Source organism: Mustela nivalis (genome assembly GCF_964662115.1).
Source record: "Mustela nivalis genome assembly, chromosome: 1".
Lineage (NCBI taxonomy): Eukaryota > Metazoa > Chordata > Mammalia > Carnivora > Mustelidae > Mustela > Mustela nivalis.
In genome coordinates this window covers 5,653,083-5,680,042 of record NC_139020.1, presented here as the reverse complement: position 1 = coordinate 5,680,042, position 26,960 = coordinate 5,653,083, and the positions used below count along the sequence as shown (strand labels likewise).

General features: G+C 47.4%; 1 protein-coding gene across 1 annotated transcript in view; it reads left to right on the top strand.

Moving 5' to 3' along the window:
- The first annotated feature begins 24,896 nt into the window (after nucleotides 1–24,896).
- B3GALT5 (beta-1,3-galactosyltransferase 5) overlaps nucleotides 24,897–26,960 on the top strand; it is a 37,260-nt gene continuing 35,196 nt past the window's right edge. Inside the window, exon 1 of the mRNA XM_082697761.1 lies at nucleotides 24,897–25,026. The gene's annotated coding sequence lies outside the window, so the exon portion shown is untranslated. The remainder of the gene's footprint in view (nucleotides 25,027–26,960) is intronic.

Below are 26,960 nucleotides of genomic sequence, written 5' to 3'. Positions count from 1 at the left end.
ACAAGAGAATATGGAGTCAGGACACGTCAGCACTGACAGCCTGCTTTGCAGCTTAGGACCAGGACCTACATTCTTCTCTGCAGCGTTTGCAGAAGTGATTTCTGCAAGATGTCCTAAAATAAGCCTCTTAACCACAAAGCACCTGTCAATATCACAGGCAAAGGGCAGTTGAGACACAAGATGTCTTATGTTAAGACATACGCCCCCAGATGTCAACAAAAACAAAGACCATCAGCATGCGGACGCGAACGTAATAGCTAGACAGATAGGGGACCAGGGACCTGATTGACACGACTCAGCTCCCCCTGATTGTTTAAGATAGTTCCCCGAAAGAACCCATAAACCCCCCTAAACTTAGAAACTCTGAAAGCAACCCACTCGGGCCCCCTCCCTCTCCGGAGGCTCTAGACTGCTGCTCTATCAACTTTGCGCTGCTGCTCGCCCCCTCCATGCGGTCCACCTCTTCATCCTTCCGAGCGGTGTGACCAAGGACGGCGGGCACTGAAGACGGGAGATCCTGCAACGACAGTGGTCCCATGAAAATGAACCGGCAAGACACCCCAAAAGAAGATCCTAAAGGTAACCAGGGAGCAGAGTCAGGTGACCCACGAACAAAACCGAGATGCCGCCAGACTTCTCAAGGGCTGCAGCAGCGATTGATGTCAGGCCAGAGTAATGGTAAGAATAGGGCAGTGTGGGCTCGCGGTGCTTTATGTCCTCTATGTGGTTCGGTCCCACACCCTCGAGGGCAGGACCGGGGTGGTTTCCCACGTGGCCAGTTTGGATGCTGAGCTCAGGCTCCGGGAGTCCCGTGTGAGCGAGGTCCTAGAGTGAGGGATGGGGAAAGCCCGCGGGATCGCGGGGATTCTCCACAGGGAGCCCGTGCCTGTGAGGGTTATGCTGCGGCTAAGAGAAAATCCCCTTCGATCCGGAATTCTGCGGCTGACCAGGAATCCCTGAAGACTGAGTGCGAAATAAAGATGTTTTCAGGACAAGTAAAATGTAAGGTAGTTGACTTTCGCTGAAAAGGTCTTAAAAGAAAAAAAGCATGGACTCTATAAAATAACAAAAATAAAAGGATGCCTGTGGGCGAGGGCGGGGAGGACTCTGGACTGGGAATCCTGGCGTTGGGGGGAAGGCGAGAGGGCTAGTGGCTTTTGGAATGGGTCACGCATGTCTACTCTCGTTTTAAGAATGACCACCCAAAGAAGAGAAAAAGAAAACATAATTTCCAAACTCATGAGGAGAAAAAGGGAAATAGAGGAAACTTAATTTATCCAATAATTGTTTTGGTATAAAATATTCAAGATCCTATCAATCCTCTTTTTTTAGATTTCTATTATTGGATATAAATGTAAGTGTGACTCATGTTGACGGGAAGGACACTAGCCTTTATTGAGCGCTTGCTGAACGCCAGCTGATTTGCTTGTGTTGTCTCAGTCAATCTTCACAGCAAACCTATTAGGAATGAGCAGGGCCTCCAAGTTACAGATACAGAAGCTGAGGCTCACAGAGCTTATTATTATTGCTCACGATCACACAGCCTTTCCAAGGCGGGAAATGACTTTGAACATGGTTGTCTGACTCCTGGCCAGGGTATTTTCACTTCACTGGGGTTTCCAAACTCCCAAGGAGCAGAGAGGTTGGTAAAGAGGTTGTCTAGTCCTTAAATATTCCCAGCATTGTGTCATCCAGGTAAAGTCTTGCTCTCGCGTGTCTTCTGTCCTTCAAATATGTGGAGAGGCTGTTGTGAAACAGAAGGTACAAATTTACGTAGGATGGACAGGTCATTTTCATCAGTATTTATTTTCCTAGACAACACACATCATCACATGGCGGTGGGGGCGGGGGATGCACTTGTATCTTCTTTATGTAAAGAAAAGAGAAGCAAACAGTCCCTTTACTAAATATGTGGGACTCCCAGAACTTGGCTTTTCACCCAAGACCCTTAAAGACTGTTGAGGTACCTTCCGTGGCTGGCATGGACCCACTTTCTCCCGTGCACAGACTCATTCTGCCTTTCTGCAGGAAACCAAATTCTCTGTGCCTCCCATCCACCCCCCCCCCCCCCCCAACAATAGGCTCCATGCCCAGCACGCAGCCTGTTACAGGACTAGCACACATGACCCTGAGAGCAAGACCTGGGCTGAAACCAAGAGCTGGATGCTCACCTAACAGAGCCCCCGGAGTGCTCCCTTCCCTTTTGGTTTTAATTCCGCAGGCCATGCCAATTTTCATCAGATTCTAGTCAACTGTAAAGGATTTACAGGGATTCTTTCCTTGGGTTTTAGCACCTGCTGCTTGGATTCTCAGCTCACCCTACACTCAATGCTGTTTCACTCATTCACTCATTCACTCATTCATCTGGGCCTTGCTGAGGGCCTCGGTGTGCCAGGCGCTGTTCCCATGAAAACAGCAAACAGCCCTTACGTTTGAGAGCATTTCAGTGGCTTCCTCAAGGTTATGAGTTTGTATACAGAAGGGCCTTGCCTTTAGCTTCATTTTATGGGGTTCTCCTGTTCTATAAGTACCTATTTCTGCTTAATCTCCTTTCTCGGCCTGGTAAATATTTACCTTAATTGACGCCTGTTCAATACTGTACTTTATTGAAGGACTGGGGTAATCTGCCTTCTGCAATTCTTCTTTTCTGGACCCAGTCTGACCTGTTGTGTTTGTGGCCAGGCCCTGCTGGGGACGAAATCCGTCCAGGGAGGAGGCAGGTGGGGTTCCCAGACAATGCAGGGGGTGGGGGTGGGGAGGAGAGTTCAGGCTGGCTTCTGACCCTGGCAAGGTCACAGCAGTAGGGACGTCATCAAGGGCAGAGGATGGTGCCAGATCTGGAAGGAAAGGAGGCTCATCCTCTTGGCAACCTGAGGGCCTATTTCTGGATGAAGGGATGGAGCCTGGAGGCTGTCCAGGGGGCCATGGGATCTGAGTGGAAATGGGCTCCAGGTGTCCTACTTTTGCCTGCTGGGTCTCAATGTCCTGCCTTACTGAGCACTTGTGCTCCTTTTCATATAGACTTGAGCTTGAGACATGACCAGCAATAAGCTATCCCTTTCTATCTGAACCTTTTTATCAATGACAAATACAAATGCAACCAGGAAGGTAGGTCTAGAGGCCATGACTCATCTCTTGGGGGACCTAGCAGTGGTGTTTGACCCCTGTAGCCCTTCCTGGCCACTGTCAGCCAGTTGGCCAAGGCCTGTTACAGATGCATGGAGTCCCTCGGCCACTGCTATGGGGTCCCTGGGAAAGTGAGCTATTTTAAGTTGGGTCTGTGTAACTATAATATCTTCTCTCTTCTATGAGAGTTAATTGAGAAAATGTACATGTCACAGAATAAATAATAAAAAAAAGCACTGAAATCATTACAAAATGGATAGGAATCATTACAAAACGCATCAACAGAGTGCGTACCCAGTTGGTTAAAAGAAGACCCATCGGGTACTGGTCAGTGTGGATAATTCCTGGACAAGGGATGCCATAAGTCAAGACAACTCTCCTGGGGCCCTCCCACTTCCTGAGGTGATGGCAGAGAAGAAGGCAAATCATCACACTTCGGGTCTACACTACCATCTTGGTTTCAGTTTGTCACAGAAGTTAGAAGTAGGAATGTCATGATGAAATAACTGGGTGATGGGCATTAAGCCCGGCACGTGACGCGATGAGCACATTATATGCAAATGATGAGTCACTGAACGCTGCACCAAAAATTAGTGATGTTCTATATGTTGGCTAATTGAATTTAAATAAATTTAAAAAATGAAAAAACAAATAATGGCGAACAAATTAAGTATAAATCATATCTGTTTACATGTATCATAATAATGATAACATCAGAATGAAAAAAAAAATTTCCTTTAGGGCAAAATATATATATACATTTACAAGATATTATTATCAATAATTACCTTAAGATAGGAGCATATTGCAGCCAGTGGAGATGGGCTTTATTTTTTTTAATTAAAAAAAATTAAAATAATCTCTATACCCAACATGGGGCTCAAACCCCGAGATCAAGAGTTGCATGCTTTGCTGAATGAGTCTGCCAGATGCCCTGTGAGGGGCTTTATCTTAAAACATAAAGTGTATTATGATTATCTTCAGTTGTAAAGGGTACTTACATGTAGAAACAAATCCTTCTTAAGACACATGAGTTGGTAGACAGTTAACACATGTGTTTTTATACTCTAGCATGAGTATCCCTCTTCTCAGCCTGAGAAGTATATAATCACTAAGACATTGTTACATTAGCAATAAATTACTTCTCTAAAATTAAGCTAGGAAGACTAAGTTTCTTATTTATTTATTTGTTGGTCTGTTTGTTTATTTGTGTTCTGGGTCTGATAAAAGAGCTCTCATGATAGTTTTGACTTAATTAAAATCTAGAGAATGCCAAACGAACCCAATTATTTTTATTTTTGCTTTTCCTCCTTTTATAAGACAGAAGAGCCAATATTCATGTTTACCTCGTGGCTGTCCAGGAAACTGCAGAGATATTTTAGGTGTAAAAGACATCTTAACAGCTTCATGATTCTAAATTTGGGGCCTGAATTTAGGAAAACAATATTCAAGTGACTTGTCAAAAGAGATTGGCCGCAGGACCAGAAATATGTCATCTTGGCATCCTCATTAGTGAGGCTGAAAATATGCCATTTAATATGGACATGATTAAAGCTAACATAACCATAATTAAGAATATTAATCCTCATCAAGGAAAAATCCGCACAGCCGCATCTGAAATGACCTAAGGCACCCACTTCTGATGCCACCAATATGGAGGAAGCTTCTCTCTACCACAGATGATACAAATTACACTGCAACCCACCATGACAGCTTTTCTCTATCCCAGATTATAGCTCAAAACTCTGGACAAAACATACATAAAAATTACCCAAGGACTCTGAAAAGTAAAAATAGCAGATAGATTAAGGAGAGGGGTCAAAGCTTGAAGTGTTGACCCCTATGGGGTGAATTCTCTGTTTTTTTTTTCTTTCATTTTTTAATCTTTCAGCTCTGACCTGGAGATGGTCCTGGTTGTGAAACTGTGCAGTGGGTGTGGGCAGAAAGAATGAAGAGAAGCCCCATGTTTCCGGCCACGGTGCCTTGAGAAGCAGCCTCTGCCAATCTGAGAGGGCGGGATGGGTGAACTCCTCGTCCTCTGCCCGCTTGACCATGTACCGGGTTGTGGCTCCACTGCAGTCCTCATCTTCCTGGAAGGCACAAGTACCTGGAGAAAGGGGCCCCTGAGTACCCTACTTTTCCTCTCCCCATTCTCTTACTGCTTTGCCCTGAGTAGAACCCAGTTGCGTCAGTGCAAGCTGCTGACACTCTTCTGGAAATTTGCTTTTCTGTGTGGGACTAGAGGAAAGGAGGCATCCAGGAGCTGGAGAATGTAGAGAAAATTCTGACTTTGAAAACAGAATTGACACTGAAGCCACTGCTATAGAGGGTGAAACAAAATTCGTGGTCTGAACTTAACCAGGTTGGTTGACTGTTAAGGTAATAACAACAACAACAACAACAATGATAAAACATCAACATTCTCTGGAAGATTGACCAGAGAATGACCCAGAATCTCACAACACAATATTTGAACTGTCTGGAATATAATGCATATTAATTCAACCTACAAAGAACCAAAAAAACATGACCAATCATCAAGGGAAAACACAGTCAAGAGATGCCATACCCAAGATAACTGAAATGTTGGAACGATCACATGTACACACTAAAGCAGCTATTATAACCGTGCTCTGTGAAGTAGTCTTGAAGGGAATGGAAAGCTAGAACTTCTCAGCAGAGAAATGCAGAGTAGACAAGGTAACACGGAAAGCTGAGAAGTGAAAAATGCAACTCTCTGAAATTAAAAAAAAACAACACAATATTGCTAGATAGACCCAACAGCAGAAAGGAGCTGATGGCTGAAAAAAAAAAAAAGACTGAAGGAACTTGAAAACTTGGAGAGAGACACAAACAGAGACCCCGGACTTCTCAGATTCAGTAAGACGTAACTGTATAGAGTCAAGACACCCAGCAAACCCCAAACAGGATGAAAATAAAGAAAAGCATATCCAGACACGGAAAAACAAAGCAAAGAAGAAGAAGAAACCTTGAAAGCACCCACAGAGAAAAGAAGCTTTGCATACAGGGGAACAAAGAGTCAGATGACTATGGCGATCTCATCTGAAAACCTGGAGGCTGCAAAGCCTGGGTACAAGGCTGGCTCAGCTGGGCCCTGAGCTGGGTGGGGAGCCCTGAGGCCAAGAGTGGCTGGGAACCCGGGACGTGGGGGTACATTCGACAGGCTGAGCCAGGAGATGCACAGAAGAACTGGGGTTCCAGTGCCAGAGAGGAGGCAGGAAGGGATTGCTGTCCAGAGGGTTTGGAGGGAGGATGGAAGCCTGGGCATGTGTGCAGCAAGCAAAATGGGAAAGAAGATTCTGGAACCTCCCTATGGGGGAGGGGAGCTGAGGTCACGTGACTGATGGCCCTAAAGGCTGCCTCTGCATGTAGTTTGCTTTGCTGGCCAGGAGGTGAGACAACTTGGTTTGGATTGAACCAAACCCTGGGGGGGGGGTGGGGAGGGGGGTCCCTCGGGCTACTTCCTTCCTGACACTCATCATACTTGTGGGAATTGTGACCTGCACACTTCTCTCCCTTGTCACACTGTGAGCCCTTCATGGACTGGGACACCTTCTGTCCGCGGGACACACCAGGTTGCACCATTTGTTTCTTAGTGTCTAGCACGTGCCTGACATAAAATAACTCCCCGTAGATCCACGTTGAACAAGGGAATCAATAAAGAAATCAAGTTTGTAGAACTGCCCTATGACCCAGCAATTGCACTATTGGGTATTTACCCTAAAGATACAAATGTAGTGATCCAAAGGGGCACATGCACCCGAATGTTTATAGCAGCAATGTCCACAATAGCCAAACTATGGAAAGAACCTAGATGTCCATCCACAGATGAATGGATCAAGAAGATGTGGTATATATACACAATGGAATACTATGCAGCCATCAAAAGAAATGAAATCTTGCCATTTGCGACAACATGGATGGAACTAGAGCGTATCATGCTTAGCGAAATAAGTCAAGCAGAGAAAGACAACTATCATATGATCTCCCTGATATGAGGAAGTGGTGATGCAACATGGAGGCTTAAGTGGGTAGGAGAAGAATCAATGAAACAAGATGGGATTGGGAGGGAGACAAACCATAAGTGACTCTTAATCTCACAAAACAAACTGAGGGTTGCTGGGGGGAGGGGGTTTGGGAGAAGGGGGTGGGATTATGGACATTGGGGAGGGTATGTGCTTTGGTGAGTGCTGTGAAGTGTGTAAACCTGGTGATTCACAGACCTGTACCCCTGGGGATAAAAATATATGTTTATAAAAAAAAAAAAAAAGAAAGAAAGAAAGGACCAATACCCAACTTTTGTAGCAACATGGACGGGACTGGAAGAGATTATTATGCTGAGTGAAATAAGTCAAGCAGAGAGAGTCAATTATCATATGGTTTCACTTATTTGTGGAGCATAACAAATAGCATGGAGGACATGGGGAGTTAGAGAGGAGAAGGGAGTTGGGGGAAATTGGAAGGGGAGGTGAACCATGAGAGACTATGGACTCTGAAAAACAATCTGAGGGTTTTGAAGGGGTGGGGGGTGGGAGGTTGGGGTACTAGGTGGTGGGTATTATAAAGGGCACGAATTGCATGGAGCACTGGGTGTGGTGAAAAATAATGAATACTGTTATGCTGAAAATAAAAAATAAATTAAAAAAAAAAAAAAGAAATCAAGTTTGCAATCACTGATTTCTGTTGTACAATTTTTATTCATAATGATTTAGGGCAAGGACCAGCCGAGATGGCAAAGCCAGGAGGAAGTTGTAGCAGGGATTTTAACACTGACTTTGGATTTGACGGGAGCAGGTGACCCAAGGTGGGAGCTCAGGCTGATGACGAGAAGGCCCAGTAAAAACCTTCTTGGCTCCAGTGTTTTCAAGAGCTCTTGAGGCAGGTCAGATGTAAAGACGGGAAACAATGGTCCTGCCCTGGCTTGTCCTGGTGGAAACCATAAGGAAGAACTCGGCTGTGTAAGGTATTAAGTAACAATTTCTTTTACCGATGAGGAAATCTCACCAAATTTAAACAGTTATCATTATCACAAAAAATACAGATGGAATGAAATTTATAGGGCTTCATTTAGGCATGGAACACTTAAACAATTTTCTAACACTATAAAATAAGATTAGTGATGTGTCTTTTTTATGAGCTCTTTTCTGAGATTAAAACCTTTGATGTGGAAAATACCAGCTACCATCCGCCGGAGACCTCGGTGAATTTCTTGAAACTGCTCATGACAGACGCCTGTGCCAACTGCCCTATTTTGCCCTTCCTTCATTTAAATGCATAAAATTGTTTCTTCAGTTTCTAAATTTGTTGATTTAACGCCAGTAGTTCAATTTCTTCCAGAATTTATCCACTGACAGCATGACACTGCACTTTCTCATAAGAGGGAGTCCTTTTATGGTTGGTGATAATTCTATCAAGACAGACCCATGAAAACCTCCTGTTTATAGTCCTGGAAGTGGAGATCGGTTACATAAGGGGTCCTCATTGTTTGTTTGCAGCTCCCCCCAGGATGTACTGTTGAAATATTAATTGTACGATGCTACTGCTTTTGAGCAGGTAAGTAAGATAATTTCCAAAGTCTTCTCACTGTGAGCAGGGCTTGAAGTAAGTGGCAGAATGAACAAAAGCACCCTCCCCCAAACATGGAGCATGACCAGAGTTAAAAATGACAAAGGGAGGCACAAGTTTTGTTGTTCTTCCTGGACATCATGGGCATCACCTCCCCTCCCTGAATCCCCAGCCCAGCAACGCCTGGCTCTCCGGGGACATCACTGCAGCGAGACTGCTGTCCTCCACAGTGCTGGGTATGGCTTGCTATTGAAGTGGACCAGTCTTGTGTCCCAGCACACAGTTTGAGGTGCGATCGCTTTTTCAAATAATGCTCTCATTTTCAACGCAGCTCTTCCATATTTTAGTCCTAATGGCTGACAAGTGGCTGTATCCAGGCATAAAAAGAGCTGCCACCTCTTCCTTCTCCTCTATCTGTGTGACACAGAGGGTGGGCTTCTAGGGGGTCATAGCAAGGCAGGCAGGGATTTCCTTTGTGTCTACCTGTGCATGATTTAACACTTCTGTGCTAACCTCACTTGAGGTTCAGGGACATTAAACCAATGATGTGAGGTCTCTTTGTTCCCAGGTGAGGTGACAGGTATGTGAGCTGATAGATGGGACTCTCAGGGGTGCAGAGTGGTGAGGCTGCTGCAGACACATTACAGGACAGGAAGATGAAGTTACCGACTTGGAGCTGGCAAGAGAAGGTGGCATTAGATGTGGGTTTTGATAGGTAAATAGAAGTTTTCTAGGGACCCAGGAAAGGGCAGAATGGACAGAAGGGTGATCAATCATGTCAGAGTGCTGTGTCACAAATAACAGACTGTCAGGAATGGTTGGTAAGTGGTGCCATGCTCCTCATGGCTGGTACTGGGGTTGGGTGAGGATTGGGGCCAAGTTAGAAATGGACTTTCAGTGTGGGTACGCATCTGTCCAGGAGCAACCAGAGTTCTCAAGCAAGGGCCTGATTTAGTGAGGTCCAATTCTTCTAACAGTTGGGGTCAGAGAGAAACTGGTCATGGAGTGGCCATAAAACCACTGGGCAGTGGGGCTGGGATTGGGGTGTGAGGAGGGACTGGGCTCAAAAGATTTGCTTAGGGAGAATGGACTGGGTTGTGATGGAGAGATGGGGGAGCTCAGACTTCTGATCTGGGTGTCAGAATGGAGGGTAACGTGTAGACCCAGAAAGATCATCATGGGAGGTCTGGATGGCTGGTTGGGAAGCTTATGAGCTCAGTGATGATGGCCTGCCTGATGGGTCCCTTCTGTCATGGATGGAAAGATCTCAAATGTATGTTTGCTTTCTCTGCTCCCACTTCTTGCCCAGCCTATTTCCCAGTCTTATGAGCCTTGGTAGTTGTTGGAGAACAAAGAGACAGGGGAACTTTAGAGAAAGGCTGAGCTGTGGTCTAAACCATACTAGCATGCCTGGGCTCCCAGGAGATGCAGCCAGACGGAGGTTTGGCATGGCCGGGAGGAAGCCTGCCCACACGTCTCTGTTCATGGTAGGAATTTTGGCTTGTGTTGGCATTTTCATGCCTGGGCATTCTATAAATGGGAGCCAGTCCATGGATGAGGGGCTGTGTCTCATCCAAATGGGTAGATTTGGAGCTTCCTTCTTTGTCACTCACTTTTTCTTGGACAGGGCATATGAGAACTCCATCCTTCCCTGGCTGCATCGGGGGCACAAAAGGTCAGGGAGTGTTGAGAAAAGCACGTGCTCCTGGTTCTGGAGAGAGGGATCCAATTCCTGAAAACAGTTCACATGAACACTTAAAAAAAAAGTTTTATTTATTTATTTGACAGAAAGAGAAATCACAAGTAGGCAGAGAGGGAGGCAGAGAGAGAGGAGGAAGCAGGCTCCCCGCTGAGCAGAGAGCCTGATGTGGGGCTCAATCCCAGGACCCTGAGATCATGACCTGAGCCGAAAGCCTCTGCTTAACCCACTGAGCCACCCAGGCGACACAACACTTGGCTTTTTAAGCACTCAAGTTTTGTTTCCAAATGTAGTAGTTATTCTCTGGCTTGTGGGCTTTGAGGAGAGTGTGGTCCAGCCCCACAAATATCAGAGACTCGAGTTCCCACCTCACCAACGAACTTCCTCTCCTCTGTGTTCATGAACTTCAATGTCGCATTACTAGATTAGAGCAGAAATAGCAGATGTATCACATCATTATTTATTTATTTATAATTTAAATTCAATTAGCCAACATACAGTACATCATTAGTTTTGGTTGTAGTGCTCAATAATTCATCAGGTGTGTATAACACCCAGTACTTGTCACATCACGTGCTTGCCTAATGCCCATCACCCAATTATACCATCCCCCCACCCACCTGCCTTTCAACAACCACAGAAGATCTGTACTTTAAAAACTATAGAACATTATGAAAGAAATTGAGGAAGACACAAAGAAATGGAAAAACATTCCATGCTCATGCACTGGAAGAACAAATATAGTTAAAATGTCCATGGTACCCAGAGCAATCTACACATTCCAGGCAATCCCTATCAAACTACCATCAACATTTTTCACAGATCTGGAACAAATAATCCTAAAATTTGCATGGAACAAAAAGACTTCAAATAACCAAAGGAATGTTGAAAAAGAAAACTAAAGCTTGCAACATCACAATTCTGGACTTCAAGCTCTATTACAAAGCTGTCATCATCAGGACAGTATGGTACTGGCACAAAAACAGACACATTGGTCAATGGAACAGAATTGAGACCCTAGAAATGGGCCCTTAACTCTATGGTCAACTAATCTTTGACAAAGTAGGAAAGAATGTCCAATGGGAAAAAGACAGTCTCTTCAACAAATGGGTTTGGGAAAACTGGACAGCCACATGCAGAAGAATGAAACTGGACCATTCTTACACCACAAACAAAAAGAAACTCAAAATGGATGAAAGACCTCAATGTGAGAGAGGAAACCATCAAAATCCTAGAAGAGAACACAGGCACCAACCTTTGTGACCTCAACCACAGCAACTTATTGCTAGACATGTCTCCAAAGGCAAGGGACACAAAACCAAAAATGAACTATTAGGACTTCATCAAGATAAAAAGCTTCTGCACAGAAAAAGAAACAGTTGACAAAACCAAAAGACAACCTACAGAATGGGGGAAGATAGTTAAAAATGACACATCAGATAAAGGGCTGGTATCCAAGATCTATAAAGAACTTATCAGACTCGACACCCAAAACCCAAATAGTCTAGTCAAGAAATGGGCCAAAGATTTATTTTGCTTTAGAGTGTTATTACCCAAAGTGGGGACCAAAGTTGGAACTTTAGCCCTACAACAGGCTCTTTGGAAAATGGGTTGCATTATTTGATAAGTTTGGAAAAGGCCGCATTCCTTAAGTTCTTGAAAATTCACAGTTCATAATACAAGTCCTGAGAAGTACATGGTGATGTAAGGGCATATTCAGCCAGAGCGGTCCCACCCCAGTTGAACTGTCATTTTGTTGTAAAATTAAATTGACTTTGCTTCCACCCCCAAGGGGAACTTAATTAAAAACAAGTCCAGGAAACCAGTCCCAGGTAACAAAGTCCAAGTACAAGGGTGGGTCAGGCTGGGTGGAGGTATCCAATCAGTGGGGTGCATACTATCTCCTAGCTACCAAGGAGTATGGGCCCCCACCCTTTGGGAGCCTTTTGGCACCAATCCTAACCAAGATGTTATAGCCTAAATCAAATGTCTACTAGGGTAAATTTTAATTCAGTTGGTCACCTAGAATAACTGTGCAGCTTTCTCTGTGTGTTACAATTTCATTGGCCACCGGTGTGTGGCCAGGCCCAACCACATGGCCTTTGCTCTATAAAAGTTAGTCTGGAAAGCAGGGAGGGGTTGTCCTATCTGTAGGGGCAGCCCCGAGCAGTCTGTTTGATGGTCAGTTTGATTCCTGATGCTTGGCACGAAATAAAGCTTTGCTTGACTTTCACTTTGTATCAGTCTCGCTCCTTTAATCACGGACCCATTATTGGGGTACCCAATTTTTGGGGTACCCAACAGTGACATAATTACCAACAGTGTTTTCAGCGTTTTGTATATTGAAAGTCGCTGAAAGAGTAAATCTTAAAAGTTCTCATCACAAGCAAATAAAACTATAATTATGTGAGGTGATGAATGTCAACTAAATGTATTGTGGTAAGCATTTCAGAATATGTAGGTGTATCAGATCATTATGTTGTACACCTTACACCTTTTCAGTGTTGCGTGCCGGCTACATCTCAGTTAAACGGGGGAGAAGAACTGTGTAGACAGGGTCTCCCAAAGTTAGTTGTAAGTACCCGAGACACTGGACCCTATATTTTGTTTTTTAAATACATTTTTAATGGCCAGGGATAGACTTTTGTAAATGTTTCCCTGGCATACATCTTAAGAACCTTAAAAGCCATGTTCCTGAGTCCAGATGAAAGCAAGGGCCAAGTACTATGGACGATGGGCGACATGGCTGGTCTGGGGCCTTGAGAGAGGATCCTACTGTCTTTGGTATTGAGTACTCTTTTCCTTTATTACATTGTGTCCACTTCTTTTTTTTTTTTTTTTTTAATTGCTGTCTACCCTATTTCTGGATCTTTTGCCTCAGGCAAAAATAGGGTAATTGGTTCCTTATCTCTTATTAAAAGGTATCTCAACCAACTTCCTGCCTAGGGGCTAATGGTGGATTAATGGGTTTCCTCCTTTGAAACAAATCAGAGCTAACCTCTGCCAGCTCCCCATTCATTCAGACTAGAGTGAGAGGCACTGCCTCCTTAAATCTTCCCCTTGACCTTAAATCCATAACATGTGTGAGAAAAAGCAGGGGGAGGAGTTGGATGGGCTAATGAACTAATGGGCATACATTATAACTTTAGGTTATTTTTGGCCAGTAAGATATTGTATTTTGTGCGCCAATTCTTTGACCTCTGTGTGGTTCAGTATTCTCATCTGTTAAGTAGGGATCTATTAGCCTTTGCCTCACATAGCTGCAATGAGAAATAAGTGAGTTAACACATGTAAAACATTTAGAATACTGACTGGCGTAGAGCTTTAATAATAACTAACATTAATTGACTTTTGACAAAAGATGGCTAAATGAGTTTCCCCGTGTGGGCTATGATCAATGCTCTCTCCCAGGCTACACGCAGTAAAACCAATAATGAGAAATGCTGGAAAATAGAGTCTTCACACAACAGCATTATTTTTTCTTTCACCAAGCATGGCTAGCACTTCTTATTTTATTTTGGAGCTCAAATGTGCTTCTGTGGGCATGTTCTGTGGGTTGTGTGGGAACAGCAACAGAAAGGACCCTGGAATAGCATGGCTGGGGAGGAAGTCCAAGGGGGGGGGAGTCCGAGGCCTGGGTCCTGGGCCTCTGCTCCCTCCCCCAATTTTGGGGGATGTGCTCCTGGGTCATTTAGCCGACCCTCAAAGCTGGCATGTTCAGAGGGCTCCATGCATGCCAGACACAGTTCCAAGCACCTTCCTGATATCTTCGTTATGCCTGAGTTTTTGTATCTGAGAGACCACCAAGGAGCCAAGCACCGATGCAATCGCATGAGGGTTTATTTGACAAGCTTAAGCTTGGGCCCAAGTACACCTGACACAGTGGAGTAGGGACTTGGACACCGAGTCAGACCACAGTCAGAGTTTTTAAAGGCAGTGTAGGGGTGGACTCCATGGTGGGTGAGGACAAAGGGGGCATTCAGAAGGGCTATCAGGGTCAAGAAGACTGTCAGGATATTGAAGGCCTGGTTACTATCAAGCCAAGGCCGTTTTCCCCTTTAATGAGGCACTAGCATGAAGACAATTGGGAGTCTCCTGGTGGAATGTCACATTCTTGCTATCAAGCATCCTTGTTAGTGAGATTTGGGTTTAGAAGAAATTTAACTTTATTTCCTTTTCCTTCTACCTCAGCCTCCTTCAGTTTTGTTTATGGAGGGGAGGGTGACATTAGGACATAAGGAACTGAATTATTTGTCTCTGGAAATTGGGCTAGACTCGAGGTGGGTACAGCCTTGTTTTTCTTGGCCTCCACATTTCCCCCTCTCAGAGGAACCTAAAGAAGGACCCAATCATGGGTCCAGGCTGGTCTCAGTAACAAGGTCCAGTGGTTGGTGTTGCTGTCTGAGTACCATGAGTTGAACTGTACTGACTCTGTCTCTGACAACAGATACTAATCTATTGATAATCAACTTTAGTGGGGTAAGTGCGAATGGCACAGTCCTAGCTTTAGGGGATTGTCCTTGTCTGGTTGGCTTTTCCATTCTGGAACAAAGTCCTTGAGAATGGCGTGTGGGTCAGCTGGTCGGACGTGGGTGTAGTGGACTCAGGGAGTAATCCCGTCGACCTTGAGAGTGGTGGGAGTGGTCAGGATCATGATGTAGGGTTCCTTCCAGTGAGGCTCCAAGTTTTTTACTTGGCAGCTGCGCATCTAAACCAAGTCCCCGGGTTAGTAAGGATGTGGTTCCAGCTCCGTCTCCATTTCAGTGTGGGCAGTTAGGATCCCTGCGTGGGCTAGACAGACTGTAATGCCTGCTGTGACTGGAGTACAGACTGATCAGTCATCATTAAGGAGGAGGACCTGATACCCCGTCACTCTGGCGTTCATCATCCACCGGTCTGGTGGAGTCCGCAGAAGGCCCTCGATAGTGTGGGTGGTCGTCAAGATGAGATTTTGACCCAAAGTCAGTTTACTTGCATCTTTGACCAGGAAGGCTGTGGCAGCAATTATGCGGAGGCAAGGGGGAACCCAGCCACTACTGGATCTAGTTTCCTGCTAAGATAGGCTACTGGCCTCTGCCAAGGCCCCAGAGTCTGAGTCAAAACTCCTTCAGCTACCCCTGCCTCTTCATCCACATACAAGAGGAATGGCTTGGTAACATCTAGAATGGCCATTGCTGTGGCACTCAGTGAGGCTGCTTGTAATTCCTGAAATGCTCCTTATATCTGGGGCTGACTGATTGGCAAAAGCAAGATCATCTAAATGAGCTATTGTGCAGCTTCTCTGAAGTTTACCTCAAGTTGTCTAGTTTAGGTAAACAAGTGTTTAAAAATAATCAACTTTAGAATTTAACACCCATAAAGGTGTGTTATTAAAACAATTTTTCTCTCTAAAATAACCCTCATTTCCAGAGATAGCCAAATCAGGACTAATTCATTTGAAAAGCAAGTCCAGTTTTAACAAGCTTGGCCTAATTATTTACATAAACTCAGCAAGAACAGTGAGTGTGATCATACAGATCTTTTAGAATCTACTTTGCTGGAACTTCTTATAAGGAATCTCTAGGCTGAACTTTTAGTAGCCTCTCTGGGCCAGAAGCCAAGCCATGTACTTCCCATGAGGCATGCCTGCAATACCTGTTGATTTGGGGGAATTCTTCTTCCTGAGGTCCTGCCCCTGCCAGGGAGTGACATTCTTTACTCACCTGGTGAGGCTGCTGGGAACTCTGTAAGCAAGGTATCAGGTCAACAGTTCCAAAGGGCTTTATGGCTCCAGGTGTCATAAAGTCAACCTTAGTTCCTTTAGGCTGTCTGGTTATATCTGAGTCTTTTCAAATATGACATCCCAGTCAAAGCCTTGGTAAGATAATCAGTGTTTCCAATGGTGTCCTGTTATAAGAACAGATTCTTATTGAACTTATGCAGATGACTGATTGCCATGGAAGAAAGAATACTTACTGAGACCTTTTGGTTTCAGAGGGTTCAGACAGAGAGAAAAGTTGAATGCCTTGATTTGTTTTCAAATGAGTACTTTTACATCTCTGTAAGTTACAGATAACTTAAGAAAAAGTTTCCCTAGTCTGGAAGAGCAAACATTAGAGAACCAGGAATGTCTAAAATAAAACAAAACATTAAGAGACACAACACTATAATCTTTTAGTTCATTTAGTACCATGTTACTAAATCTGGTTTAGTCAGAATGCAGCTTTTACTTCTGTAAATTTTTACCTATTAAAACTTTGAGACAGACAATTAACCATCAGTTTAGTAATTTCTATGCTAACAAATTTTAACAGATTTTAACAAACAATATGAACTTATTTGACTTTCAGTAAAATTTGATAGAACAAAAGCTTCACATTTACTGCTGTTAACTTAAAAGACATGCTTATCTTAATTAAGCCAACAAACTTAACTTATTTTATTTTTAAAGATTATTTATTTATTTATTTGACAGAGAGAGATCACAAGTAGGCAGAGAGGCAGGCAGAGAGAGGAGAGGAGGAAGCAGGCTCCCCGCCGAGCAGAGAGCCCGATGCGGGACTCGATCCCAGGACCCTGAGATCATGACCTGAGCCGAAGGCAGCGGCTTAACCCACTGAGCCACCCAGGTGCCCAAACTTAACTTAGTTTAAATACTGATTTATGTTTCACCTGGACCCTCTTCATCTTGAATGTTTACTTGTGACACAGGTGGGAAGATCTGGAGTGGGGGTGTTAGGTCCAGGGGTGCTCTTCTTGCTCCTTGACAGTGAAGAGAGAAGGAGCCATGGTGCAGGAAGCACTCAGGATGGTCTAGAGGCCGGTCATGCAGGCTGCATGCACGTTGTTGCAGAAACACAAGAAGGGGGAGACAGAAGAAACAAAGTGCTGCCAGGAGGCAGAGAAAGGATTCCTGGTTTTAGAGCTCATCAGCCCCAACAGAGGAGCAGAAGCCATGTTTCTCCACCAACAAGGGGGGAGGAGTTAAGTAGTCCAAGTCGTGCCAGAGAAGACAGGGAAACTTCCCTGAAACAAAGGGAGTTTTGGCAGCTGCTTGGGAATATTCCCTATGGTCTTTGTCTTGAGTTAGACCAACCCCAGTTGGCTCCAGTTATAGCCATTAACACCGGAAGTGAGTAAAGGAGAAGCCCCATATTTATTAGGAGGAACGGAGAGATGAAAGTCAGAGTTCTCTTACTCTCTGCTTGCCCCATTTCTTCAAACACAATAAACAACACAACAGACAACAAATAGACAAGACAAAGACAACCGCAGACCCAGCGGCCTCCCGGGGCCATCCAACATTAAAGGATGGTTATTCAGATATGCAGAAAGTCCGAAACTTCCCCTTTCGTATGTCCGTGCTCAGGTTATGAGCTCTTTCCCTGGTGTCCAAGAAGTGGTCAATCATCAGAGACAGGGGTCTACTGTGTCTGTCCCATGATGTCCTCAGTCCACAACAAGACAAATACACTTAAAACAATTAACAAGAACACATTGCCTTCAGACATGGGCCCGACCACAACAGCAGCCAAGCCTCCAGACGGGCCCGACTGTACCAACAGCTGAGCCTCCAGCAGCAGTCGAGCCTCCAGATGAGGACCTTGTCCTCTGGGCCCGACTACAGTAACAGCCAAGCCTCCAGACACGGGCAGAGGGATGTCTCCCAAGACCCCCCGGTCGACGGCCCGCCACACGTCCGCTTGAGCCAAAGTCGACTCCAGATGCAGGTGCAACTGCACCAGCAGTCGAGCCTCCAGATCAGAATTTCTACAGGTTAAAAAAAAAGAAAATGCAGAGTGGAGCTCCCCAAATCTGTGCACAAATAGATGACAACGAGTGCACTCACCAGCCAGCGCAAGACCCTCCGGGTTGGGGTCCTGGGAGTCTCCCAGATCTCGGTGAGACCTCCAAATGTTCTGCCTGAGTTTTTGCGTCTGAGAGACCACCAAGGAGCCAAGCACCGATGCAATCGCATGAAAGTTTATTTGACAAGCTTAAGCTTGGGCCCAAGTACACCCGACACAGCGGAGTAGGGACTTGGACCCTGAGTCAGACCACAGAGTTTTTAAAAGCAGAATAGGGGTGGACTCAGCGGTGCGTGAGGACAAAGGGGGCATTCAGAAGGGCTATCAGGGTCAAGAAGACTGTCAGGATATTGAAGGCCTGGTTACTATCAAGCCAAGGCCGTTTTCCCCTTTAATGAGGCACTAGCATGAAGACAATTGGGAGTCTCCTGGTGGAATGTCACATTCTTGCTATCAAGCATCCTTGTTAGTGAGATTTGGGTTTAGAAGAAATTTAACTTTATTTCCTTTTCCTTCTACCTCAGCCTCCTTCAGTTTTGTTTATGGAGGGGAGGGTGACATTAGGGCTTAAGGAACTGAATTATTTGTCTCTGGAAATTGGGCTAGACTCAAGATGGGTACAGCCTTGTTTTTCTTGGCCTCCACAATCCTCATTGTGGATGTGGGGCAGAGGGGACAGGGCTGGTAAGGGGCTTGAAAGCCCATGCGGCAGCCCCCGTTGGGCTTGCCGAGTGGCGTTATTAGAAGCTCGAATGAGACTGCTTGAATAAAAAGTGCTTTGGAAGCTGGAGTGTATGGGGAAAGTCAGTTTTGGTTCTAGTGGGATTCTACCCTATGAAAGAAGGCCAACAAGAAACACACTGAGATGAATGTTCTGTTTCCTTGCCCCACCCTGGCATGGCCACAGGTGGGCGAAGGAAGGAGTTACCTAAAAGGTAGGAAGGAGCCTAAGAAGCAGCAGAAGGACCCCAGAGTAAATCATCAGAACCTGCCAGTACTTGGCTTCCCTTGGCTTCCTCTGCTTGCTACTGCGGTCCCATTAATCCTAGTGCTGAAAACCGGAAGGAATCCCCCATCCTCCCATGTAGACATGTGGAAGGATTGTGGGGCAGAGTCCTGGGCAGAGCACGATATCCCGGAGGCAATGGAAGGAAGGGGAAGTGTTGCTGGTGACTGCCTCCATCCCCCAACAGAATGGCTTTAACCTACCTCACTTTTGGATGTTGGAGGCCCCCACACAGTGCATTTGAAAAAGGAGCTTCCAATGCTAAAAAAAAGATAGAACACAACGGATCAAGTCCAATGACTAGTTAGAATCAACTGGCTCTGTGTACTCCCACTACATTTCGTTAAACTTCTCTGTTAACTGTAAGGGCGTATTCAGCCAGAGCAGCACCCTTCGCTCCCAACCCCCCCACGCCACCACCTCCGCCCCGTTGAACTGCCATTTCGCTGTAAAACTTAAATTGACCGGCTCTCCTTCCTCCAGGGGATTTACTTAAGAACAGGTCCCGGAAACCAGTCCCAGGTAACAAAGTCCAAATACAAGGGTGGGTCAGGCCAGGTGGAGGTATCCAATCAGGGGGGATGCATACTGTCTCCGAGCTACCCAGGAGTATGGGCCCCACCCTTTGGGCTCCTTTTGGGCACCAATTCTGAACTAGGTGATAGCCTGGTTCAAATGTCTACTTGGGTAAATTGTAATTCAATTGGTCACCTAGCATGACTGTGCAGCTTTCTCTGTGTGTTACAATTTCATTGGCCACCTATGTGTGGCCAGGCCCAACCACATGGCCTTTGCTCTATAAAAGTTAGTCTGGAAAGCAGGGAGGGGTCATCCTCTCTGTAAGGGGTGGCTCCAACCAGTCTGTTTGACGGTCGGTCTGATTCTTGATGCTTGGCGTGAAATAAAGCTTTGCTTGACTTTTGCTTTGTATCAGTCTCGCTCCTTTAATCATGGACCCATTATTGGGGGACCCATTTTTGGGGGAGACCCAACATTAATGTTCCTGTCCAGATCCAACTCCTACCATGGTCACTTACTAAAAAGTTGGTATTCTTCTGACACTGGCTGTCTCTGAAGGAGAAAGAGAATAACTGTGTGTGTGTGTGTGTGTGTGTGTGTGTCCTCCTCAAGAGATCATCGGTGTGTTAAGCCAGTGCTCCAGAATGTATACATTTGAAATGAACATCCTGTCGAGCAAAAATGGTCCCTAGCACTCAACCCTCTCTTTGAAGGGCTTTCTCCAGGAGCTGTTTGATGCGTAAGCTAAGGGTTCATGAAAATCTCCTCAATTGTAGAAAAAACTTGGAGTGTGAAGTTGATTTTCAGTCTGTTAAAAAATCATTTAGCACCACACACACAACTTCTCTGCCAAGGGTGATGTGTAGCTCTAAAGCCTGGGCTTCCTGAGAAGCTGGCAGGTGCTCTGGGGGCAAGGCTGAGGTAAGGGTGTGGCTTTGCACTCCGGCGACAAAACGTGGAATTAAAACCAAAAAACGAACAAACAAAAATACCTCAGAATTAAGTATTCTAAAAAACAGGAGCATGGGGTGCCACAGGGGTGTGCCCAGCCTTGACAGCTCCCTTATGTAACCCTTACGACAACTGTCATCACAGCCACCAATGGTGGTGCCAACTTACTGAAATGAGGTTGGCACAACTAGATGACCAGCGTCCTGATGTTCCTACGTCTCCATCACCTCCCTGTCTTAGAATTTGGATCCTTAAGATTCAAGGTGAACATCTGTTGTTAGACTCCAGGAACTGCTTCTGTGTACATGCTCCCTAACTCTTGGACACATCAGGGGGAACACAGACCCGAGTGGATAATGGTGCACGGTGCTGAGAATTGACTATCAATAGCCCACTGACAGCTAAAAATCAGTGGTTATTCTCTAAAAATCCGTTGTTTTTTCATGTGTCAAAAAATTGCATTATTTTGGAATAATCCCCAAATAAGATAAAATATCTAAAACAAAATAAGAAACACAAAGCTTCCTGTAGCAAGTTTATGTACTGTTCATTAAATTCTGGCCCTTACCTGATGGATAGAAGGCTCTATTTCTTCAGATGTGGCCAGGGTCATCAGAACTCAGCCTTCCTCCCTAATCTAATACTTTTTTTTTTTTTCTTTTTAAACCAGCGCAGACTGCCCTTTCTAGCCCCACTCTGGATGTGGATGCCTTCAGTGACCGGGAAGGTGTGAATGTGGGGCCCCATGTGCCCCGACCTGGAGTTGTGGCTGGGGCAGGCTTATGACGTTGTGACCCTGTGGGCCAAGCCTGGCTCTGGCCAGTATCCGGAGGGCCCCCTCCAAGGCGAGGAGATCTCCAGTATCCTGCAGTCCCCCCTCCAGGTGGTGGATGCCACCAGCCCAGGTGGGGCCGACTTTGGTGGGCTATGCAGGTAGGGTGTCCCCTGATGGGCAGGCACACAGCCAGCAAGGACCCCAGACCCCAAGCAGCAGCCACTTCCTCCCGGGCCCTGGATCTCAGTTCCGACAGCCCTTCCCCTTGCTCTGTGACAGCTTTGGTTAACAGTTCATTAAGCTGCTTTGGACCTGAAAAACGTAATTCTAATTAGTACAGTGGCTTCCCTGGGAATACCATTTGCCAGGCCTCGATGAACCTCCGATGGGTCTGTTAATTTGGTGAGAGCCCTTGGGACTGTCTCAGCTGAGATGCTGGTTCCACCCAGGTCAGAAATGCAGGGTTTCCTGCTGACAGAGGCTCTAACCTCTCTGAGATGGGTGAGAAGTGGGCATTCTCCAACACACCCCCGCCCCGGCCCCGTCATCACTGGCCTAATGATTTGTGGAAGGAGCCTTCTCATTCTCTGCCTCTCCCAAGCCCCGAGACCCAACCCAAGGGCATAAGACCTCTCTGCCTTCCCCACTCTCTACAGACACTGCGAGCGTTTCTGCTCATTTTCACACCACCGCCGCCCCCCCCCGCCCCGCCCCGGCCTTATTTATCCAACAAGTACTGTTCAAGCACCCTGTCTGTGCTGGGTCCTCTGCTGGGGGGCAGTGGTCTGCTTTGAAGTCCCCCTCTGGGAGGGGAGGCCGACTGCAGAGTCAGGCAGCGAAGCAGGACCAGGTGGGGGAACGGGATGTGGAGGGATGAGGGCAGGAGGGTGTGTGCCCTGCGGGAGCGCCTGCCTGGGACCCACAGCGGGGCAGAGAGAAGGAAGCCAAGAGAACCCCATGCCGTGAATATCTGGGAAGGAGCATTCGGAGGGAGGGAAGAGGAGGCCTACAGATCCCACCCTGGGGAGATGCTCAGCCTGTTCAAGAAGCACAGGAAGGCTGGAGTGATGGGAGGACGTGGACTTTGACCAAGGGCTCCATTATGGAACATACTGTTCCAGTCTGCTAACTGGCCCTTTTGAATGGGGCGTCCCTAAGAAATACGTGTTCTGGGGCTATTTGTGGAGCACTGGCTTCCATTTCTTCCTGTAGGAGCAGCCCTTCTCATAGGAATTTTGCTCCGCTCAGGACAGCTGAAGACAACTCCTTGTGTGCGCATGTGTGTGCTCCTAGCGTCTGTGGGTGGAGGCCAGGGATCCTGTTCTGTATCCTGCAACACACAGAACCGTCCCTACAACAAAGAACTGGCTGACCCCTAATGTCTATGCTGAGGTGTGAATCCCTGTTTGGGGTCACAGCAACCTGGAGTCCCAACGTTGGACTGGCCGTCACAGGTGTCTTGCTCTGGAAAAGGTATGGGGTCCCGGTGAGGAACAGCAAAATCTTTCCCCCAGCAAAATCTGCATGGCTCACAGGCGACGGCCACCTCATGGTGAAAGGTACAGAGCAAGGTCTTTGCTAAGGTCTTGATGTTTAGCAAAGGCCAGTGTCAGAGCCTTAACTATGAGCTCTGGCCCGTGAGACGGTGCTTTATTTTCTGAACAGGTGTGTCCGAGGCTATTTGTGTGCACTGACCTACCTGGTCTGCCCTGTTCTATTAGCGCATTTCCACACGGTAATACTGAGCCACAGGCAGGTGAATTCCTGTCTCAGGGCCCTCCCTGGGCCTCCCTTTCATCTGTCTGGTCTTAGCTGGATCAGTGGATCGGTGTCCCCATTCTCCCCCAGCCCCTTGTTCTGGATCCTGCCCTGTGTCACATCCCTCAGGGTGCCGGAAGCCGGTGTGATGAGTCTGCTGCGCTCAGGTTGTCTGTAGCTGGCAGAGGTGTGGCTCTTACTGACAGCTGCCACACTGGAGGCGGTGGGGGAGGTGGGGGAGGTGGGGAGAGGACTTAGGGAAAGGGCAAGAGGGTGTGTGAGCCCAGGGTTTACCTAATTCACCTTCCGGGCACCGCCCGCTGCCCCTGATGGCTCTCTAGGCGGCGTCCTGCCAGGTTGGGCTGGCTAAGAGCCCTGGGCTGTGAATGCACCAGGCCCATCTCGTTACCCCAGGAAACTGCTGTAGAACAGCCGGGAGCCACGCAGAATGGCGGGGGAGTTTAATCAAGCCTGCTGGTGATTGTTCTACACTGCTACTATGTTCTTACTCATCAGCCTCTTCACAGGGGGCCCTCCCTCCAACCCACAGCTCCGCAGGCTCCTGGCTCCTTCCTGGGGGGTGGGGGGGACTCCTCTTCTCTCAGAAACTCTGAAAGGATACTGCGCCTTTTAGGCTTTGGCACTCCATCTCACTCAATATTTTGGATTCTCCTTTACTCTTCTCCCCGGCATCAGCTTACTTCACCTTTGTGTGTGCAAGAAAGATCAGGCTAACAGGGTTGGGGGGAGTGGTGGTGATTGGGCCTGGCATTGCGCTGAAACTATGGCAGATACGAGTTTAAGGAAAAGAAATCGGATTATTTTCGTCTGGGCAGAGCCCGGCGCCCTGGGAATGTCACTGTGCAGCCGGGGCTGACAAACACTGAATTTGATGATCAATGATCTGTCTCCAACTCTTAAAAAAGATACATGTGTAGTTTTGTACAGAAATGCCTGCATATGTTTCCTGCCAGGGAAAGCGGCCCCGATGGCACCACCACACTGATGTCTCTACTCATCTGCTCACCCTTCTCCAGTCCTTCCCTTCTCTGGGCCCTCAGCAGCCTCATCCAGGAAATGGGAAAGGGACTAGCACCTACGTCAGTGGGCGGCCCAGAGCATTAAAGAGCCCCCCCCCCCCCACCCCGAACTCCCCATACCTTTAGTTGACCTTGACTCCGTTGCTGCTAATGAAACCACTGGCGACGCCACTAGCCTCTCTTTTCTGAAAGGGGGAGATATTCTTTCTGAAGGCATCTGGGGTTTGAGGAGCGCAGGGCCGCATTGCCTTCTCCGTACAAAGTGTTCTTGAAGTTAACTTTGGGACCGTCCCCTGGGAGGCCGGGAGGAGGGGAAACTCAAAGAAGGGGCCTAAGCCTGTATGAGCAGATGTCACCCTCGGGGAAGGTCTGGTGCTCCTTGAAGGATGCTCTTCCCCTCGCGGCTACGGAGGCGGAACGCGGTGGACAGCTCCTGTCGCCACTCCTGGCGCTCTCCCGGGTGGTCCGGCCACTCCCCGAGACCCGCGCCGGGCTGCTGGGGGAGGGGGGATCCGGGGCGCCCCCCATCCCGGCTCCACCCCCGCCGCAGCGCCCCGCGTCCCCGCCCGCCCGCCGCCTCACCTATCAGATTTCCCGTGCGCATCGCCGCGCGGCTCCTCCCACCTCCTAAATGCCTTGCGGAGGGGACAGCCGCCCTCGGCCTGGACCCAGCGTCGGCGACGACCGGCCGCGCGCCTGTGGCTCTGTCCGCCGCGTTGCGGCTCTGAGCGTGCGGTGGCTGCAGCCCCAGCGGGCCGCGGGGGCGTGCGAGGCGCACGGTGAGGCCGGGAGGTGCGGGCACGGAGGGCGCGGGGGGCGCGGGGTGCGGGCGCAGGGGCCGCGAGAAGTGCGGGGGTGCTGGAGGAGCGGGGTGCTGGGGGCGCGGCAGATGCGGAGAGGGGGTTCCAGGAGGTGCGGGCGCTTGGGACGCGGGGGTCCGGGAGGTAGGGGGGCGGAGGTTGTGCGGGAACGCGGGGGTCCGAGAAAGGTGCGGGCAGGGGGGCACGCAGGGGTCAGGGAGGCCCAGGCGCGGGGGACGTGGGCGTCCAGGTGAGGGCCCCGGGGGTTGAGGGAGGAGCGGACGCAGGAGGCGCCCGGGGCGCGGACCCTGCGGGGCAGCGGGGGCTGGGACTTGAAGGTGCGGGGTTGGTGCGGGCGCGGGGGCTCTTCCGACTGCCCTGCGGTTAGGAGGAGCGCGGGGACGCCTGGCTTGTCCTGTTTCTTTTTTCTTTTTTAAATTAAGGAAAAAAAGATGGTTACAGACCAGATCTCATGAAACTTGGTCTAAAAGTGCCTTTATTTATTATTATTTTTTTAATTTACCTTGTGTGTGTGTGTGTGTGTGTGTGTGTACATTTAAGTCCGACTCTCAGCACTTTTAAACCACATAACAGAGCTATCCATTTTACTTACGGCGTCACACATACATCCTCAGGACCTCTCCGTTTCCTGCACCCCCAGCCCCTGGCAACCGCTTGACCATTCTCTGTTGAGTTCCACTTTTTTTTTTTTTTTTTTTTTTTAAATTTTGCGTGTAAGTGATATCATGCAGTGTTGTCTTTGCCTGTTTTCCTTTTCCTCGCACTTAGCACGATGCCCTCCAAGATGATTCACGTTGTTGCTCGGCAGGATTTCCTTACTTCTTAAGATTGAATACCATTCAGTTGTTTAGCTATTTTCCGGGTTTATCTGTTTTTTGTTTGTTTGTTCACAGATACTAGGTTTTATGTTTTTTTTTTTTTTTTTAATGGGTTTATCTGTCCACAGATACTTGGTTGTTTCTCTATCTTGAATATTGTGAATATTGCTGCGGTGAACACGGGAGTACAGATGTCTCTGAGATCATGTTTTTGTTTCCTTTGGGCTATGTACTAAGAAGTGAGATTGTTGGGTCATGTGTTCGAGCCTTACTTTTCCCCTCTGGCTTTCCCTGTAGCTGTGCGGTGTGTGTTCCCACGGATGGTGCCCCCCGCCCCCCTTCCGGGCAGACTTGTTATCTCTTGTCTTTTTGATAATAGACATCCGAAAAGACGTGAGGTTATCGTGGTTTTGACTTGCATTTCCCTGATGATCAGTGATGTTGAGCACCTTAGCAGGTACCTGTTAGCCATGTGGATTTTTTGGAAAAATGTCTATCTGGTCCTTTGCCCTGTTTCTAACGGAGTCATTATTTTTATCTTTGCTATTGATAACAGCATATTCATTTACAAAGTATCATCTGTATTCACAGCACACACTTGAGGAGGTGGTGTTTCTGCGGTGGGCATGGTGCACATGTGCCATCGGAGAATTAGCTCAGGCTAGAAGCACCTTAGAGTTAAGATGAATAAACCCACCTGAGAAACAAACCCCAACCCCTAGCAGTCTGCGTGGATGGCTTTCTGCAGTTGGGCGTTATGGAGGGCGTTGGGGGGAGGTGGGGCAGGTTGCCAAGGGTGGCTTCTTATGAAGAAGCCACAGTAGCGGTTTCGGCTTTGAGGAGAGGACTAGAAGGATGTCTCTTTAGGTCATTACCAAGTAAAGTGAGATGCCTGAAGATTTTATAATCAGTGTTTGTCATCATATCTGTCAGTTATGTGCATGTGTGTACACGCGTGTGTGTCTCATGCAGGGTAAATGTGTGTGGTAAATATTATACCCGACTCCATTCTATCCTATTTGTTTCACCCCCCCCCCCGCCCCGTTTAGGTGTTTGACTTGGGATTAATACAGC